The sequence below is a fragment of the Coenobita brevimanus genome, chromosome 113 (genome assembly GCF_032717465.1).
Source record: "Coenobita brevimanus isolate Jiangsu-jjx chromosome 113, ASM3271746v2, whole genome shotgun sequence".
NCBI classification, from domain to species: Eukaryota; Metazoa; Arthropoda; class Malacostraca; order Decapoda; family Coenobitidae; genus Coenobita; species Coenobita brevimanus.
In genome coordinates, this window is record NC_137066.1 from 7,483,932 (window position 1) to 7,503,745 (window position 19,814).

Genomic DNA, 19,814 nt, shown 5'->3' on the forward strand with positions numbered 1-19,814 from the left:
CCATCCATCAATCTGTCGACCTATATGGAGAAACTCATGCAGTAGCCCTTGATGTTCCTAAAGCTTTCGACAGAGTATGGCACCGTTCCCTGCTGTCCAAACTCCCTTTCTATGGACTAATGTCTTTTGTTCCTCTGCTTTCCTCATATCTCAGCAACAGAAAAATAAGAGTAAAAGTAGATAATGTATGTACCAATTTCCACTTAATGCCAGTGTGCCACAAGGATCAGTTCTGATGCCAACCCTGTTCCTGGTTCATATTAATGATCTCTTATCTGTCACCCACAATCCCATCCATTCATATGCAGATGACTCAACACTTCTTTGTTTATTCACTCAGACACCCATTTACGAAGTCTAATATCTCTAACTTTCAACTCAGCACAGCCATCTCCATAAATCAAGACTTATCTACGATCAGTGAATGGAGACAGAACAACCTTGTCTCATTTAATGCTAGTAAAACCAAATATATACAGTTTACTAATAAACATATATTGCCAGATTCGTACTTCTTAATAATCCTGCTATTATAAATTAACTACCTCCCCTACAAGATAATTTTATGGCAAATGCTCAGACGAACTTGCGTCCATTATGCCACCTATCCATGCCTTCCTTTGTGCTACACAGGCATCTGGTAGCGCTCTTGACTGAACGTCACTCAACCATATTGCAGAACTTCTGCCTAACAGAATTCTTTCAATCCCCTAACTGCATCTTTCCAGAACTTGATTCCCCAGAGTTGTTTCCCTCCAAATTTCAACCTACAGCTGTTTAAGTCCAACTGTTACAGATATTTTATGAAAGGAGGACACCAGTAATCTGGTGTATGGATTTTTTTTTTTTAATTCATATTTTCCCTTCCTCTGTTGTTATTAAAAAAAGAATGTTACTACGTAAATGCAGCAGGAATAGCTCCCAAACGCTATTGCAACAGGTGTGACATCAGGCAAACATTCTAGGGGCATTTCATATATCATCATGTGATCACACAGTCGTCACCATACACTAATAATGCATGGTTTATGTAATGTAGCATCCCGTGGGGAGTAGGTCATCCTACAGACCATGTAACAAAACATGCTGGTAGATTATGTAACGTACCAAAGTCTGCATAATGTTTAACGGCCTGACTGTCAAATTCCATAATCTACATTAAACTATTGGTTAGATGATTTTGCACCATGTCACCAGCCTATCATTTATCCATCCCATCCTAGCTTTCTGCCGCAGTCCATTCTCCCCTACCCCATCACTCGTCTCCTGTTGAGCCCCTCCTGCCACCCGCCAGACCACTATTACCCCCTCCTCACCCACCTCCCTCATTCTGTTTCCAAGGAGCCCCAACCTGGCTTCTCCTGTGGTGCCACCTCTTATGAAATTGCATCGATTAAAGAGGTCTACCAGTTTCAGGTTCATGACCAAGGAGGGGAGTCATGGTAATTTTGTGATTATTACAATTGGTGTAGGAAGGCACATAATGTTATACTGGCTTATATGCTGGCCGTCGGTAAATGTTGTATGGTTCGCGATATTTGTCAAAAGTCACGCTTTCGAAATCTGTGTTTCATGTGAATAAAATACGAATGTCTCATTACCATATTCACAAAACATTGTTATTTTCAGTATATTGCCAGGCGGGACAATGCTTATGTACCACCAATGACTGCTCGCAGCGGAAATAATCACCACGTTTGGTTCGTCCTAGCGACCGAATGAAACCTGGTGAAGTTCCATACCTATCAGTGTTACCAGATGTGGAGAGAATTACACCACCTCGCTGGTGGACGGGGTATTTCTGTTTGATATGTCCACAACTGTACACCCAAAAGCACTAGTTTGTCTCACTCCCCCCCTAGTGGACGGAGTCGCGGCCAGTGAGCCACCAGGTGATCGAACACCCCACACCCACCACCCCTCCCCCAACCCCAGTGTTAACGTTGTTGGATAGATGTGGAACGGCCAAAGCTGCTGATGTTACAATGTGTCATGATTGTTTTTATAGACAATCAGAACCAGCAGGGGTAAGTATATAAGTTTTTAATTTGTAATGCTGAGCTGTTATCTACAACATATGAGAAAGGCACGAAAATTAATGCAGACCTACAATGTATTATGAGTTACTGTATATATACTTACATCCTGTATGATAATGTTACAATAAGTATAGTATAGTGAACAACATTTTTTGAAAGATATGATGTCTTATCTCATCCATTTTGCCTCCCACCTCCACCACCCTTCCTCTCTGGGTTCCTGTATCCACAAAACGTCTCTTTTACCCTCTCGTCCCCCAGTCCTGCCCTTTGATAACCGGCATAAATTAAGATACTGATGAAATGATCCATCAGGTATTGATCATATTAATATTATCATACACCTCTGTATTAAGCACCAACATATCAGTAACACAATACAAATACAATATATATCTGCCAACTATTTCATCCTGTTGTAAGGTGTTACGTGACACACACACTGCAGACTGGACCTTGTATTACAAGGACATATGGTTGTTTATCATTAACACAGGTTATGTGTGGTCTAGGACGTCCATTGATTCATATTAACGTGGCTATTTAAGCTTTACATAATAAACACATAAGGTTTATGTTCCTGTCATTATTGGATGAACCAAACAAATCAAGGATCGGCTCTGACGAGCAACAAACTGCTTTAACGAAAACATTTGACCTCTCGTCACAGAAGTGACACTTTATATATATATATATATATATATATATATATATATATATATATATGTATAAAGGTGTCTGGCAATTTCTCTCTCTCTCTCTCCAGCATTGTAAAGTAATGAAGTAAAAATACTTAAGCACTGTACTTAAGTGACTTTTTTGGTATTTACTTTATAAAAAGTACTCAACATTTTCAGTACTTTTACTTTTACTCAAGTATTGTTTTCTGTTACTTTTACTTCACTATAATTGAAAAAAAATTGAAGTCAGTACTCATTATATCTCAAGTCAGGAATTGATTTTCAGCTTATAACAGGACGTAGGCCAACACAAAGTCAGAAGCTGACCAATCACAAGCGCTTATTCATGTTTGGGCCAATCACATGTGTCCTTTCACATTATCCAAGAGATACAGCCACGCTTTCATCCCTCCCGCCTTCAGTTGTTTACATTGTTGCTGTAGCCACCATCACACCATGACCTCCACAACCAGTGAAATAGATAGTGGTGATTCCCACCCTTGGCCAGACTTGGAATCTTTGTTTAAATACAAGAAGACTGTGGGAATATCAGTGAAGCTACAATGTTTGCTGTGTACACTCAGAATCACTGAGGTTGACTGCATATACAATTCCCCTTCAAATTTGAAGAAACTTGTGGAGGTGAGTACCCTTGCTTTTAAATTTACTGTAGATGTAGCCTATATATAGTGATTATGGTTACAATATTTAATACAGTAAGACCTCGTTGTAAGTCTGTTCAGTCAGTTATTATTGGATAGCCATAATTTCGAGAATCAGTTGCTGAGCAAACATAATCAAAAGATATGTCAATAAACCTCTCCGCACACGATGACACGTTTGTTATCATTAGGATGTGGCTGCGCCCATACACATTGACGCTTTTGTCGTCGTTTAAGTTTTTGGCCGATTGGTGTCATTTTTGAAGGTGTCATAGTTTTCCTGCTCCTCGTCAAAAGTATAGTAATGAGTTGCCAACTGTGGGTCCCGATACCAGCAAGAGAGTGGACAGGTCATTCAGTACCAAATGAGCTGTGAGTGGGGAAGGTACTGTGCAGTTCTGTCCCTTTACATTTCCACTCTTACCCTCATCCTGGCCATGCAACATATTTCACTATACCAGTAGTGTTTGTGTATAGTGTTTGGGCACTGTTGTGATTAGATTTGGGGTTTGCAATTGGAAATTTGGTGTTTGTGAAGCATTCCTGGTCGTTATTAGACGTTGGCCCAATGAAGATTGTGCTACTGTTTCTAACTCACTGCACAGCCTCTACCCTGCACCAAATGTGAGTATTCAAGTATAAAAAATAGTGACAGTGAATCATGTGAATATAGTGCACATATCTAGTGTACAAAGAATCAGTGAAATACGTGCAGCAGCTTAGAGGAAGGCAGGAAACCGCCCTACAGTCATGACACAACGTGGGTACACCGTAGTTTTTTGCATTTTTCTTGAAAACTATGAGGCCTAGGATCACCACTGTGGTCTCATATGAAAGCCAATGAAATTATGCATAGGATGATGAAATAAAAACATTACAGTGGCAGGAAAAGTTTTTCACTAGAACCCCCGTAATAAAAAATCTGTTTGTCTGTCGGAAATGGGTTTTACTTTTTCGTTTATTACTCGAACACCATACCTCGTATCAAACTAGGACCTCTGGCATTCGAAAGCTAATAGAATTCTCTATCCAGTGATTGTATAACATGTAGATATTGACTAATTAACATTCAACTTATGATGTTAGGAAGTGAGATGTATGTTCCTGAATGATTATTCACACGGCCCTAACGTATGTATACCTGAAGTCTGTTTTTTTTTGCTTATCGTATAGAACAAACCTTAATGAATAGGAATATGTGGGTTTTGTGGGAAAATAAATATGTTTGGGTGGTGAAAATAAGCTGAGAATACACTTTTTTGGAGCACGTGGCAGGTGGGGGGGGGGGAGAAAACCAATGCATTATGGCACAGAAAACTTTTTTAACTTATCCGCTCGTGAAAGAGTAAATGTGGTCAGTTCCTTTGTGTCTTTTATTTTTACCAAATAACTATCTATAATTTGTATAAAATCTCTGAGACGATAGACAGTTTAATACAGTAAATCCTCTTTTTTTGACGCATTTTGCTTCGATGCCTTGTTTTTCACACAAGAAAAAAGTTCCAAGTTGTCTCACAATTTGCTAATTTCCCTACATTTCGATACTCCCAGCCAGCAGTCGACGACTACAACAGAAACACACAGGAGCAGAGACAAGCCCGGATCACACAATATTTTCATGAGAGACAGAATGTGGCTGCTATTCTGCAAGACTTGGACTTGCCAGCAGGGATGGATGAAGGAGAAGTGGACAGACAGGAAGTGGAGGTGCTGGAGCCTGAGTTCAGCTTTGAGGGCTTCAGCATAGATGATGGGGCTTCCCCAGAGAGGCCCATGTCACCTAGTAACTAGCCCATCTACCCTCAACACACCTTCACTTGTCACTCGAGCCAGTCTTCTCTTTATTTCTGGTAAGGATTTTTGGTGTTGCAGCTCTTTATAACAGTTTTAATGTCTTTTCAGGTACTTGTTTATTGTGTTACGTTGTCTTAGCACTAGTATACACTCTTCATTTAATTTTGGGTAGGGCCTGTTTGGTGTTATAGTACTTGCTGATAGGGTAGGTACATGTCCCACCGGAACGCTCATTATTTTACCCACTGAATCTTAACTTCACACTTCGACGTTTCGCGTTTCGCGCGGTTTTGACTGAATGACCAAGCAGCGAAAAATGAGGATTTACTGTAGTTACTTTTTACTTTCACTACTTAAGTACTTCATGAACAAGATACTTTTTACTTTTACTTGAGTACATTTATCTTCGGGTACTTCCACTTGTACTTTGAGTAATATTTTGTCAGTGTAACAATAATTTTACTTAAGTGTCAAAGCAGGGTACTTTCTTCAGCTGTCTCTCTCTCTCTGTCTCTGTCTGTCTGTCTCTCTGTCTCTCTCTCTCTCTATATATATGTGTGTGTGTGTGTGTGTGTGTATAACAGCCAGTCTTTTTGTCAGGACTCTAAAATATCTAGGAAAGTACATATGTAATCTAGAGGTTAGACAAAAGTCATAGCTAGGCCCTGGAGGAAATGGTGTTAGCACATTCTCAGGAATGCCAAGACAGCAAGGTGTGACTGGAAAGCTACGATACACACACAAACACACACGCGCACACACACACACACACACACACACACACACACACACACACACACACACACACAGGCTTCTAGAAGGGTCAACTACCTTATAGTCCACCTGACAGAACTGCTATTATATGGAAGGAAACAGGAGAAGAAGACAGAAGGAGTTAGGAGGCTGGAGGAGGGAGAGTGAGAAGGGCGATCTACAGAGAGGCACAGTAGGCTGTGAGAAGTTAGCAAGCATAAAACGCTCTTGTGTAATATACTCAGTGTTAATCCTGAGTTTCTCCTTTTGAAGAAAATAAAGTAAAATCAACCTCAGACTCATCTTTATCTTCTCCTGTCATCGACGACATAGTGAAATCTACTCACGGTTAACTACAGCTCGGCTACGACTACGATATAATCATTTACAGAACTGACACAGTATTTTGGTGGCAGTGGTGGGATTCGAACCCCACGCCTCTAAAGAGACTGGTGGTGAAGCAACAGCACCACTCACAACCCACAACCACATCAACCCCGAGCTGACCACACTCTTCTCTCTAACCGCCCTCCATCTCCATCACCACCACGCTGATGTAGGGGTGAACAGGTCAGATGATGCAGCAACTTTCAGAGCCCTCACAGCTCATCTTATCGTTACTCACCCAAACATTACTCATCGTTACTCTTTTGCTCTCCAGAGCTACCAAAGTGAGAAGTTGATGTTGTGCTGTGCTGGTGTTGCTGAGAACCTCTTCGCGCATCAATCAACGCTGATCTTTCACCACTGCCCTGAAGTGACCCAGAGTGACATCATTCTACCTCTTAATTGGGTGAATATACTTTTTACTTATTTTTCCCAGAGCTTAAACATAGCAATAAACACCATTTTATCTATATAATGCTTTACGCACACACACCTTCTTCACTTATTTGTACTAAGTCCATTACTCGTTATGATTACAACCAGTAGCAATTATTACTAGATATATATACTTTATATCTTCCATTTATTAATATTCATTTTAGTTATCTATACAGTTAACACATATATAAGTGTTTCATGACAACATTTCCTAGCTCAATAAGTTTTTTATTTTAGTGCTTAGTGCTGTGACGGGAATATTTTCAGCACCATCAATTCTGTTGCCAAATGAAACAGCATGTGCACTACCAAATGACGATTCACAGTTAGTAGAACAACAAGAAAACGTAAGAAACACACTTATTTCTCCACAAACTAAAGATAAGGAGACAAACACTTCGCAAATCAATGATGATGATGCAACTTCAATAACATTCTCAGACGCAGATAAATGACGATTTTAGTTCTGTCTTACATACCTATGAAGACATCCTCACGAGGGTTTACAGGTCAGGAAATACCCAACTATTTAACTACAGTCAACCCCAGACCCATCTTTATCTTTTCCTGTCATTGACGACAAAGTGAAATCTACTCACGGTTAACAGCAGCCCGGCTACGACTACGATATAATCAATTACAGAGCTGATTGTTTGTTTTTCCTTCAATCACGCCCAAACCAAGGGCCAGAAACCCCCAGACCCATATACATTCTGAATCAGGGTGTCACAAGGATGGTTTTAGGGGAGTCAGAAATCAGATCTGGGTCAATTGAGGTCACTGGTAGAATGCTCGTCTTTTTGGCCTGGGCAACGCCGGGTACCCCTGCAGTCCAATTTTCGGCATGGAGACTCATATGGCCTCCAGTTCGGACATAGGCTATGTGACGTTGACCTCCGAGGTCATTTGAGGTTGTAGTGAACAAGTGAGCATGAATACTCTGTGTCAGTATGCAAAACCTGAAATAGAAAGTTCCTGGACCTCTTATAATCCCTCTTCAAAAGCATAAGAGGTACATGGTCTTTATGGAGTAGAAAGACTGAACTAGAACAAATAGGATTAGAGTGTTTGTCTTTTTGGCCCAGGCAACACCGGGTATCCCTGCTAGTGTGTGTGTGTGTGTATACTATATACATATATATATATATATATATATATATATATATATATATATATATATGTGTGTGTGTGTGTGTGTGTGTGTGTGTGTGTGTGTGTGTGTGTAGAGAGATGAAACTCCACGGAAATGCTCCGCCGTATTTACAGCGTAATGTACGATATGGATGTGTAGTAACTAACAACAATTTTGTTAACCAGAAGACGTTGCATCCGTTTTTCTTCCATTCTTTAAGTTTGGGCATTTTAGGTACGCTGACTCAAAAATCGTTGCGCCGTAATGCACAGTTTCGACTAATCAGAGGGTACTAACAGATAAACAGAATGGGTGTTTTAGTAAATAAATTATAATGCTATACAAAAATCCGAAGTATAAAACTTTCTCAAAACTTTCTTTTAAAAATTTCCCTAATACTTCCACATTACTTACCATTACTTATGAATCTAGAATTATATAAAACAGCTCCCAAGGGAGGATGAGGAATTCCCAGCTTTGGGAGTTGGGGGGGGAGGGAGACTGTCAAAGATTTTTTGGCAAATGTGGGGAATAATCAAAAGCTTATGAACTTTTGGTCTAAGGACTGCTTCTGGCCTACAGGCCTCCCGTAATCCTTGGTGTTTCATTTTCAGAACAGCCTTCTTGAATTATACGTATCCCTTCACACGGCCCATAATGCAAACATAGCCAGGTTCTCTACATGTTAAGCTTTAGTAATAACATGAGAATCACTAAATATTACAGTTCATATCGTTATCTTTCGATAATGTATCTGATCCATCCACTGTGCAACATCTCATCGAAAACACCAATTTCCAAAAAAAAAAAAAAAAAAAAAATTGTGTACGGAGTGACTGGACACGTCTAGTATAGGACACAGTAACACCACGGTTATCTTGCATTTACGCCAGAGCTGTTGATAAGAAATTCTCTTCTTTGAGGTCCACTTAAGGGATTCTTTCTTAATGACTAATACTTTCATGTTATCTCACACTTCATGCCCCTAAACCTTATGGAAAACAACTGTCGCAGAACCAGCTGACATTATTTAGATGTCTGACTACTTTTTTAACAGTCATTGCTCAAAGTCTAACACAAAATGTGAAACTTCAGGGAAAGGGTAATATTTCAAATGACCTAATTCTCTCTGATGAAAGATTACCAGACAAAAATACATCTATCAAAGTTGTAGAACTCATTTCTCATTTCCCGTCATATCCCAGAATGCTGATTTCAGGGCACTGAGTGGAAAAAAAAAAAAATCACACTTCATCTCCAACATTCTGGACTACGTTATCTGCAAATGGATCGGCTCTGTCTAGTCTCAAACGTTAGGAAGTAAACGCCTTTCATCTGATGGAGCAATTTTCAGTTATTCAGAGTCTCAGACTACCACCAAGTGACTCTACGTATGTTATAAGATATCTATAATTAAAGCCATGTTTAACCCTTCCATTTAGAAAGACCTCTGAGCTTAATAAAAGCCATCGAAAATGGCAAGAATATACTGTATATCAATCGACTGAAAGGGCTAAGCTAATCCCTGTGTTTGAGCTAATCCACTTGATCTAATATACTATAATTCTAGCCTTGTTTTTGTCTGTCTGTGCGTGTGTGCAGCGCTGCCAAAACTGGAAAAAGGATTGTGCTGAAACTTGGCAGGATGGCTTCAACTTGGCTGTGTTGGGCCCATTTCAGTTTCATTTTTGACTGAAATTTTCCAAAGAAGTGATTTGGCCTCTAACAATTGTTTCTGTCGGTTTTACATTACGTGAACGTGTCGAGCGGGAGTTGTCTGTCGTCGAATCAAAATTCATCATTTCAAGCAGCAGGTGGAGGGGGCACGGTTGAAAAACGGTCGTCATGAACAGTTAAAAACCAGACAAAATCATGTTTTCCTTAAAAAAAAAAAAAAAAAAAATCCATATCACTGGCATCAACATACAATTTTGTGTGCAATGGTGCAACAACTATTACAAGAAGATGCATAGTTTCTGAGGCAGTCGTTTGCAATTGGAAAAACTCCTGATGAGTTGGGGAAAAACATAAATATTGTAAATTGTTATCTTCAATGCATAATTACACTTGAACTGTTAATGCAAGAATATAATTTGGCACGATTGATACCGATGCTATGTTTGCGAATTCGACTGTGCAAACAGATTGTCCACACAGTCATTCTGTTAGAACTGTCAGATGACTGAAACTGAACATGTGTAGCAGCAACGGCTCAATCGGTAGAGAGGTGGCCTGCAGTCCTACCGGACCCAGGTTCGAATCCCCGTTGTTGCAGGGAACGGTTTAAGGATTTGAATTTCGTTAAATCAGACTTTACTGATCTACCAGAAGACCCGCCGACATGTCGTAAAAATACCCCCGCTAATAGCAATACACCAGTCCTGTATGAGACAGCCCTAGCATGTATTCAATAGGGACAGTGGGTGTTAGCACCGAAGTGGTGACATGTTGAGGTATATGGTATGTACGAGGACTACTGGGCCTTGATAGTAGGCTGTGAAGCCTACGCCCAGAGTCAGACACATAAAAAAAAAAAAAAATCAAACCAAGTCTATCGTTTCTTTCCAGTAGATGTCATGCTATAAACGAATGAGATGGGAGGGTGAAGCCCGAGATCCGTTCCCAGGAGCAAGTGTGAAACAGTCCAGTAGGGCCTCGAAACACTTGTCTAATATACTATAGCAGTAGGCATGTGAGTGTGTGTGTGTGTGTGTGTGTGTGTATTTTGGGCAGCCGAAACTACATATTCAAATCGCACCAAAACTGACACAGAAATAGCAAAAAATTCGCTGATGTGAAAAAACTTGGTCCCATCACAATTGAAAAACTTTTACTATATTTAATGAGCGACCACATTTTGACCAAAAAACGCTGCTCCCGAAGCCCGGCATAGGATCTCCATAGAATTTTTTGCCCAGAGGTAGAACTAAAATAAACTGGGTTCCATTCCCGAAGCTGCAGGAGCAAGTGCAATGGGCCCGAAGGGCCCACGAGCACTTGTCTATACTATAAAGGCAGATCTATGTGTGTGTGTGTGTGTGTGTGTGTGTGTGTGTGTGTGTTCTTACCTAATTGTATCTTTACAGGAATGAGTCAAGTTCGTACTGTCCCGTGTCTTAAACCATATTTATCGTACATATCCTTAACCCGCCCCGTCCCGGAGACGTGAATTCACGTCCTCACATGATGTGCACTCATATCCCGGAGATGTAAATTAACGCGGCAACATTGCAAGGTCCCTAATTTGCACAATTTTTGCGAGTGATTTCGCGAGTGATTTTTGGCATGTATACACAGGACACCTTCCTCTATTCCTCTACAAGATGCCAAGCAGGGACAATGCCTTACACCGCATAACCTCTCCCCCCCCCCTGCACGCCATTGTCTCGGCAATTCACCTGTTACCAGTGACCTGGCCAATAAAGACATTCAGGGCCAGAGTGATTCCCCAATCGATGACAATGTGGAGGACAAAGTTTACAAAGCATTAGAGGAAGAAACAGTCAGAAATCATGATCAGGTAATGTGCGAAAAAAAGGTCATGAATGGTGATGAGTTAGTGAGTGAAACAATGCTTATAATGCCTATATTACTATTTGAAAACCAATATACTCTTGTACTACATATAAATTCGTACCAAGTAAATAAATACTGTTTATGAGTGGATAGAATAGTTACCCTCCCATAGAACTCGTTTTCTTTGGTGCCAGCCTGTTAGAAAACCCAGTCAGGTAAGGAGGTACTCGTACCTGGATCGAGTATTTAAAACCACAGGTGAGCGATTTCTCTATGAATTTTCGATGTTTCTTACCAAAAGCGAATATTTGAGCCTAAAAAAAAAAACGTCCAAAAATGTTGGGACTGGGGCGTACCACTGCCCAGAAAACGTCGGGATGGGGCGGGTTAAATTTTTGCATTGTTTTGGCACACACTGTTTCATTTAGTGGTGCATTCCACTGATCAATTGCTCTATTTGGGAAACTAAATTTCCTTACGTCTTTATCACCTCTCTTTTTATGCAATTTTTTGCAGTGTCCTCTTGCTGATGCATCCCCATAGGTTAAGTAATCATTTATGTCTAGTTTCTCCTTCCCTGATATGCATTTATATAGCATAATCATGTCCCCTCTTTTCCTTCTCTCCTGTAGTGTTGGTAGATTCAGTTTTTTTAGTCTTTCTTCGTAGCTTAGATCCCTTACGCTTGGTACCCATCTTGTAGCGGCCCTTTGAACTTTTTCAGTCTTATCCATGTGTTTCTTGAGATGAGGACTCCAGACTACTGATGCATACTCCAGGGTTGGTCTAATGAATGATGTTATTATCCTTCTTAGCATGTCTTCATTTATGTATGTAAACGCTGTTCTCATATTTGCAAGCAGTGTATTCATGTTCCATACCTTCTCACTGATGTGGTCAGCCGGAGATAGTCTGTTATTGATAATCACACCTAGGTCCTTCTCTCTTTCTGATGTGTGTAGGGTTTTATTTCCTAACTTATAATCCCAGTCAGGTCTTTTTCCACTTTTACCAAACTTGATTACATGACACCTGTCCACATTGAATTCCGTATGCCATGTATTAACCCATTCATGCAGTTTATTTAATTCTTCTTGTAGTTCTTTACAAGAATCAATGTTAGTAATTCTCCTTTGTATTTTTGCATCATCTGCAAACATATTTAGATAGCTTTCATTTCAAGTGTTATTGTCTGTATCATTTATATACACTAAAAATATGATTGGTGCCAGCACTGAGCCCTGTGGAACTCCACTAGTCACTTCTCTCCATGATGAGTAATTTCCCCTTAGTACTGTTCTCATTTCTCTTTTTATGAGAAAATCTTGCATCGAGCAATACAGTTTGCCTCGAATTCCTCCTTGATGGTACAGTTTCCATAAAAGTCTTTGGTGTGGTACTGTGTCAAATGCTTTCTTGAAATCTAAATAGATACCGTCCACCCATCCTTCTCTTTCCTGTAATGTGTCTGTTACTCTGTCATAGTAGCTCAACAGATTAGTAACACATGATTTTCCTTTTCTGAAACCAAACTGTCTTTCTGTTATCATATTGTGTTCTTCTAGATGATTTACCCAAGCTTTTCTTATAAGCATTTCTAATACCTTGCTTACAACATTGGTTAGTGATACTGGTCGGTACTTGAGTGGATTTTGTCTATTCCCTTTCTTGAATAAGGGAACAATGTTTGCTTTCTTCCAAATATCAGGTAGTTTACCTTGTCTCAAGAATTTCTTGAAAATAAAAGATAATGGTTTACTTAGCTCCTTTGCACATTCACGTAGCACCCAACATGAAATTTCATCAGGACCATTTGCTTTTCCTTTGTCTAATTTACTTAACTCCTCCTGTATTACTTTTTCTGATATTTGTATATCTGGTAGTATGTGTGGGCATGCATGTTCCACATAATCCCTCTCAAAATTTTTCCCTCTGTAAAAACTTATTGGAAATTCTTATTTAGTGCTTCACAAATATCCTTCTCTTGTGTATAGCTGATTCCCTCGTCCGTAATGGATTGTATTTTATCTTTTACTTTGGTTTTGCTTCTGATGTAGCTGTTAAATAGCATCGGCTGATCACTGCTTTTATTTTTGATATCCTCCTCAAACTGTTTTTGGGCTTCCCTCCTTATTCTTGTATAATCGTTTCTTGCCTGTTTATACTTGTTATATGGCCTTTCACTATTGTGTCTTCTGTATTTATTCCACAACAAATCTCTTTTTTCTTTTGATTTTTTACATTCTTTATTGAACAATTTCTTTATTTTCTTTTCTGCTTCTTTGTGCTGTGGGATGTACTTCTGGACTCCTATTTCATAAAGTTCACAGAATTTTTTATATATAGCATTTAAATCTTGTCCTCAAAGCTCCTTTTCCCAATCAGTTTCTAAAAAGTACCTCTTTAGGTCATAATAGTTTCCCTTTTTATAGTTTAGGCTCTTTTTGTAACTTTCATTGCTGTTAACTATGTCATATGCAATCCTGAAGTTGCAATTTAGTACTGCATGGTCGCTTTTGCCGAATGGAGGGTGATATATTAAATTGTCAATATCGTTTTCTTGCCTAGTAAATATAAGATCTAACATTGAGGGTACATCGAGTCCTCTTTTTCTGGTGCTTTCCCTTACATGTTGCGTTAGGAAAAACTCCTGCACGAGATCCAGGAGCTTTTGGTCCCAACAGCTTTCTTGGCTTATTATATCTAGAGTATTTCAATTTATATTTGTATTATAATCTCCAGTTAGTATAATTCTTTCCGATTTCTCTTCCATTTTATGTAGCAATGCTCTTAAACTCTGAATTGTACTCTCTGGCAGGTCCTCATATTCGCCTCTTTCCCATGTGTTTGATCTAGGTGTCATGTACAAATTGGCTACAATTATTTTCCCTTCAGATGTATTGATCTCTAATGCAATCAGTTCTACTTGTGAGGGTATATCTACTTCTCTTTCTTTGACTTTTAAATTTTTCTTAGTTGATATTATAATTCCTCCTTTTTTTAAGTTCCTATCTCTTCCCCAGATATTGTATTCCTCTAAGTTTAGGATGTCATTTGATATCCTTGGTGTTAATTTTGTTTCAGTTAGGCATATTATATGTGGTTCATTTTCTCTGACATAATCATTCATCTCTAATAATTTAGATTCCATTCCATCCACATTTGAGTACAACAACTTAATCATCTTGTTTATATGCTTATCATGACTTGGTTCTACTACCTTCCTCTTTTTTATTCCCTCCTGTTTATGCACCACTTTCGTACCTGCAATCCAATTACTTTGTAAAAAAAATGTATTCTTCTCCTCCTCTGATCTTCCCTCATTTTTTGTTTTTGCTTCCTCCCTCTTCTCTTTCAGCAATTCCAGTTCCTCTTGTGTTAGGCATTTTTTTATCCATACATTTTTGAACTCCTCTTTTTCCATAAGATTCTTTGCATTTTTGAGTATCTCCTCCACAGTGTTTACACCCTGGAAGGTTATCTTTAGGGGTCTTGACTTGTTTCTCTCGAATTTCCCTAACCTTTTGTGTTCCTCTATGTCTTTACTACAGATTTCCTCTGATACTTCTTTCAATATATTCATTACATTTGCCATCTCCTTTTTGTCTCTTGAGATCTTGTTTCTTACTTCTTCCTCTTCTATACCAGTGATTACTATAGATTTGTTGATATCTGCTGAATCTCTGACTAATTTAGGATTGTTTTGGATTATTCTTTTCTCTTCCTTTTTAATGCTTTTTTCTTCCACCCTTGTTTCTAAGTCTTTCTTTACTTTCACTATTTCAGCATATGTGGTTTCCACATCATTTGTGTAGCTTTGCACAGTTTCATTCACCTGTGTTATCTTCTCCTCAATATCACTGCTCTGATCTATCAGACTGCTTACTTGCCTAATTGTCTCTGTATCATTTTTGAACTCCTCCATAATACTCTTGTGGTTGACTACTGTACTTGCCATTTCACTTATTGTTCTCCTAAGTGAACCCACTTCTACTGTCAGCTCATTTATGGTTGTGTCTTTCTTATTGACTTCCTTTCCTAATTTTTCTATTTCTTCCTTTAGCAAGTGCATCTGTTTCTTAATTTCATCAATCTCATATTGAAAAGCCATCTCTAGTCTGTGTACTCGTTCCACCAGTTTATTGTGAGTCTCCATTTCAATCAGTTCCAGGTAGAAATCATCATCCTGCTTTCTACCTTTATCCCTTTTCTTTTCCAAATTTGCTTTACTAAAGTATGTGGTCATTATGCAGTGCTAAAAGCACATATACTACTTACATTCCCTGGTGCAGTTGTAGACTAAACAAACGATCAGCTGATTTAGCGCATTCTTGCGCTATTTTGTTTTATTTACTGTTTGAACAAGTCTTACTTAAAACTTTTTCTTTTTTATATTAGAACCCCATTTAGTCTAATCTGGTACACAGCTTGGCTCATATAAAGATACTAATTTAGGTGATGCCACCGGCCAAGTTGGCCAGGTATGTAGTGGTGGCGACGTGCGTCTGCTCCCCTCCGTGCCTTGTGTGTGTGTGTGTGTGTAAACATTCAAGTTATTCTGTTGGTGGAAGTTGGTGGCTGCGAGGGTGGGTTGGAGAGCAGATAGGTAGGTCGGTGGAGTGGGCAGGGTGAGCAGTGTGTGAGGGCATGGTTGGGTGACATTAATGGGTAGTTGGGTGTGTGGGTTGGGTGAACGGGGTATCATGGGATGGGGAGGTGTGGCTGGGTGTGTGGAGAATCGGGTCAGGTTGGTGGGTGGCCGAGTGGGCTGAGGAAGGTGGGGTTGGGTGGGGGCATGTGTGCGGGTACTGGTAATATGGCCCATGTGGATTAGGTCCATGATATGAACAGGTCCATGAGAGAAAACAGATATCTGGGGAATGAGCCTGGGGAAATGGATCAGAGTTGGAACAAAGGTACAATGGAATTAAAAGGTCTAAGGGGAAAGTAAGGCCTTGGGAGAAAATATGTCCATGTGCAGATTTGGTGTTCCCAAGAGGAAGAAAATAGATCCATGAGAGAAAACGGATTAATGGAGAAAATGTTGCTGGGGGAAATTGGTCCATGAGGGAAATAGGAACAAAGAATAGAACAGGTCCATGGAGAGGAAAGTAGAGTGATGGGGAAATTTTGGCCCATCGAGGAAGCAGGTCCTTGGGGAAAAAAGGTTCATGAAGAAAATAGGACCATGGAGAAAATAGGTCCATGAGAGGAGTAGGGCCATCGGAACAACAGATCTACGTGGAAAATATCTCATGAGAGAAATTAGGTTCATGGGAAGTATATGTCCACGGGTAAACTACATCAAAGAGTGAAAATAGGTCCATGATGGATACGCCCACGGGGAAATAGACCATGGGAAAAATAGATGCAAGGGGAAAACTAAATCAATGGGGAAAATAGGTCCAAGGGTAAAAACTTTCCATTGGAGAATATTTGCCAATGCAGGAACAGGTCCCTGAGGGAAAAAAGATGGGTTGGGGGCTGGCACCTACTGTAGGCAGTGTAAGGAGGCTGGCACCTACTGTAGGCAGTGTAAGGGGGCTGGCACCTACTGTAGGCAGTGTAAGGGGGCTGGCACCTACTGTAGGCAGTGTAAGGGGGCTGGCACCTACTGTAGGCAGTGTAAGGGGGCTGGCATCTACTGTAGGCAGTGTAAGGGGGCCGGCACCTACTGTAGGCAGTGTAAGGGGGCCGGCACCTACTGTAGGCAGTGTAAGGGGGCTGGCACCTACTGTAGGCAGTGTAAGGGGGCTGGTACCTACTGTAGGCAGTGTAAGGGGGCTGGCACCTACTGTAGGCAGTGTAGCCACAGACTGGTGTATGTAGGCTGCTATATTAGGTCTTTAACATTTGTAGGACATAATGTCAAGAATAATATTCCCAGTGGAAGATGATGGAAGTGTTGGTAGGATGATTCAGCTTCCTGCCCCAGCCACAAACGTAACCGTTTAATCTTTTCATCACCGGGACAATCCTAGTGTTGTTTTCCAGCTAGTGACGTATGTTCTGACGAGTGACTGCCGTAGTCTGAAAATATTAATACACCAATAATTCTCAAGCACTATGAAACCTTCGCTGTTAAATAAATTCATCTGGTATTAGCAGTAATATAATTCTGTAATATTAAATATATAGTGATCAGTATGGTTGAGATGAAGTAGTTTTGACTGTCTCTTTCTTTCTTCTTGCTGTTATGTACAGCGCCGAATTCGGAGATAACCTGTGTTAAACATACCCGACTCTCTAGTACCCTTCTCTGACTCGCTACACCCGCGTCCTTGCCCATTTCTCACTCTGAGATAGCTATGTTTGGCAACTAACATTCAGCTGAACCATGACCTACGTGTTTCCTGTCGTATGCATAAACAGGATAAAAGGCCAAAGTTCATCATAAATAAACTTAGAATAACCTGTGATACTTATTGTACTTCAGTGGAAACTATAACAAATAAGAAAATACGTTCACATAAAAGCTACAATTATGATATAACTAGAGTTTTTCTATCCATGAGAGGATTACCAGAAACTCCTCTCCAAGGATACATGTTGCATTAGTCACACGAAAACCATGATATCTATTTTACTTTCCTTCACACTGCCACATAGTTCTGTTCAAGCCAAGTGAACACCCCCACAGGAGAGGAGGTATTAAAGCTACACCTTAATTCTCTGTATCTTACACACACACACACACACACACACACACACACACACATAGATAGAGATGTAGATAGATAAATAGACAGATAGATAGATCGTCCAGTGTATTTTTCCTCCTGATACCTTAAGTCTCGTGTTAGAAGTTCCTCGTAAGCTTAGCAAAACAGCGTGGAGGCAGCAGCAATAAAATACTTAAAATGTGACTGCAATAAAAGAGTTACGCACTCTGTCCCATGCCCCACAAATGATTGAGGGAGAAGTGAAATCCCGACAACTATAACCACAGATGCAAGTTTATACAGCAACAACAGCCAATTGCATTTACCTCCCCTTGCAGTGTAGGAACCCATGACACGGCTATCGCACTACATTGTAACCTTACTTTTCTTGACGGCACTCACGACTACAGAACCTCCAAGCACTTCTTGGGGATATCTGGGTCAACAGCAACTACTACTACTACTACTACTACTACTACTAGACATGAGCTAGTTACTTCCATTGGGACGTTCTAACAACTAGACTATTAAACGCCATCTTCGTCCTGTGTACATCAACAATCTAGAACTTCGACAGTGAACTACTCTTGACCCCTTCATGCCAAGGAAGCATTTTACACGACTGTATATTGTTATTAACACCTGGCGATTTGGCTGTACATAAAAAGGATGTCTAGTAGTGGTGTTAGTGCAGGCTATATCTAACCTCTTCACTTCCATGACCCGTATTCTCTTTGGGTATGGAAGCTCCCTAACACCTCTCCCTTAGTGAATTTCGTATTTTTGGATATGACTGGTTAATATCCTTTAGTACGCTAGTTATGCAGAGTATGGCGATACTGGAAGGACTTAGGTAGCAGAGAACAGGAAAGTAAGGTATAATAAACAAATCGTTTAGGCAAAGATGTTAGGGAGCTTCCTTAATCGATGAGAATACGTGCACAAATTTCAGACTGAAGTTGAAATAATCTTCACATAGTCAGAATATGCTATTTACGTCAATGGATTTAAGGGATTAATATATTTACGAAGTTATAAATTTTAAAGTAGGAACAACGGACACGATTTTTCATCCAAGGAGGATTAATGACACGGGAAGGTTGTACACTGGCCTTGCCTTGTCCTTCCTACAATTAAAGTCAAAATTACAGGACAACAAGAAAATATTGTATTCTTTTGACTTAACTTGGCCTAAGTCTGATATCTTTCCATCTTCAGTGCTGGGTTGTAACAATAGATTAACTTAAGATTATGATGCTAGTCACGAATAAGTGCTTTGAAAAGGACGTGGAGCTGTAGCATTGTCTTACTCTGCCACTGGGCTACGGCAAATAACTTACAACAGACCGAAAAATCATTCGCATGACGTAATATGTACGAATACTATGTTCTTGCTATTTCTAGATAGTTTCCTTCAACTCTGGAGACTTTTCTCGAAATGAAGGCGGTGGCCGAGTCGCTAGAGGAAGTCTGTTCTCCCACTGGACGTGGGTTCGAAACCCGGCTGGTGCAGGGAATAAGTTTCAGGATTTGAGTTTCGTTAAAGAAGACTTTACTGATCTATACGACCCACCGGCATGTCGTAAAAATAGCCCCACCAATAACAGGACAACAGTCCTGCCGGAGACAGCCCTAATATGTATTCAATATAGAGGTGTTAGCGCCGAAGTGGTAGCATGTGGAAGTGTATGATACATGGGAGGACTGCTAGACCTCAGGTAACAGGCTGTTAAAGCCTATGGCCAGAGTCG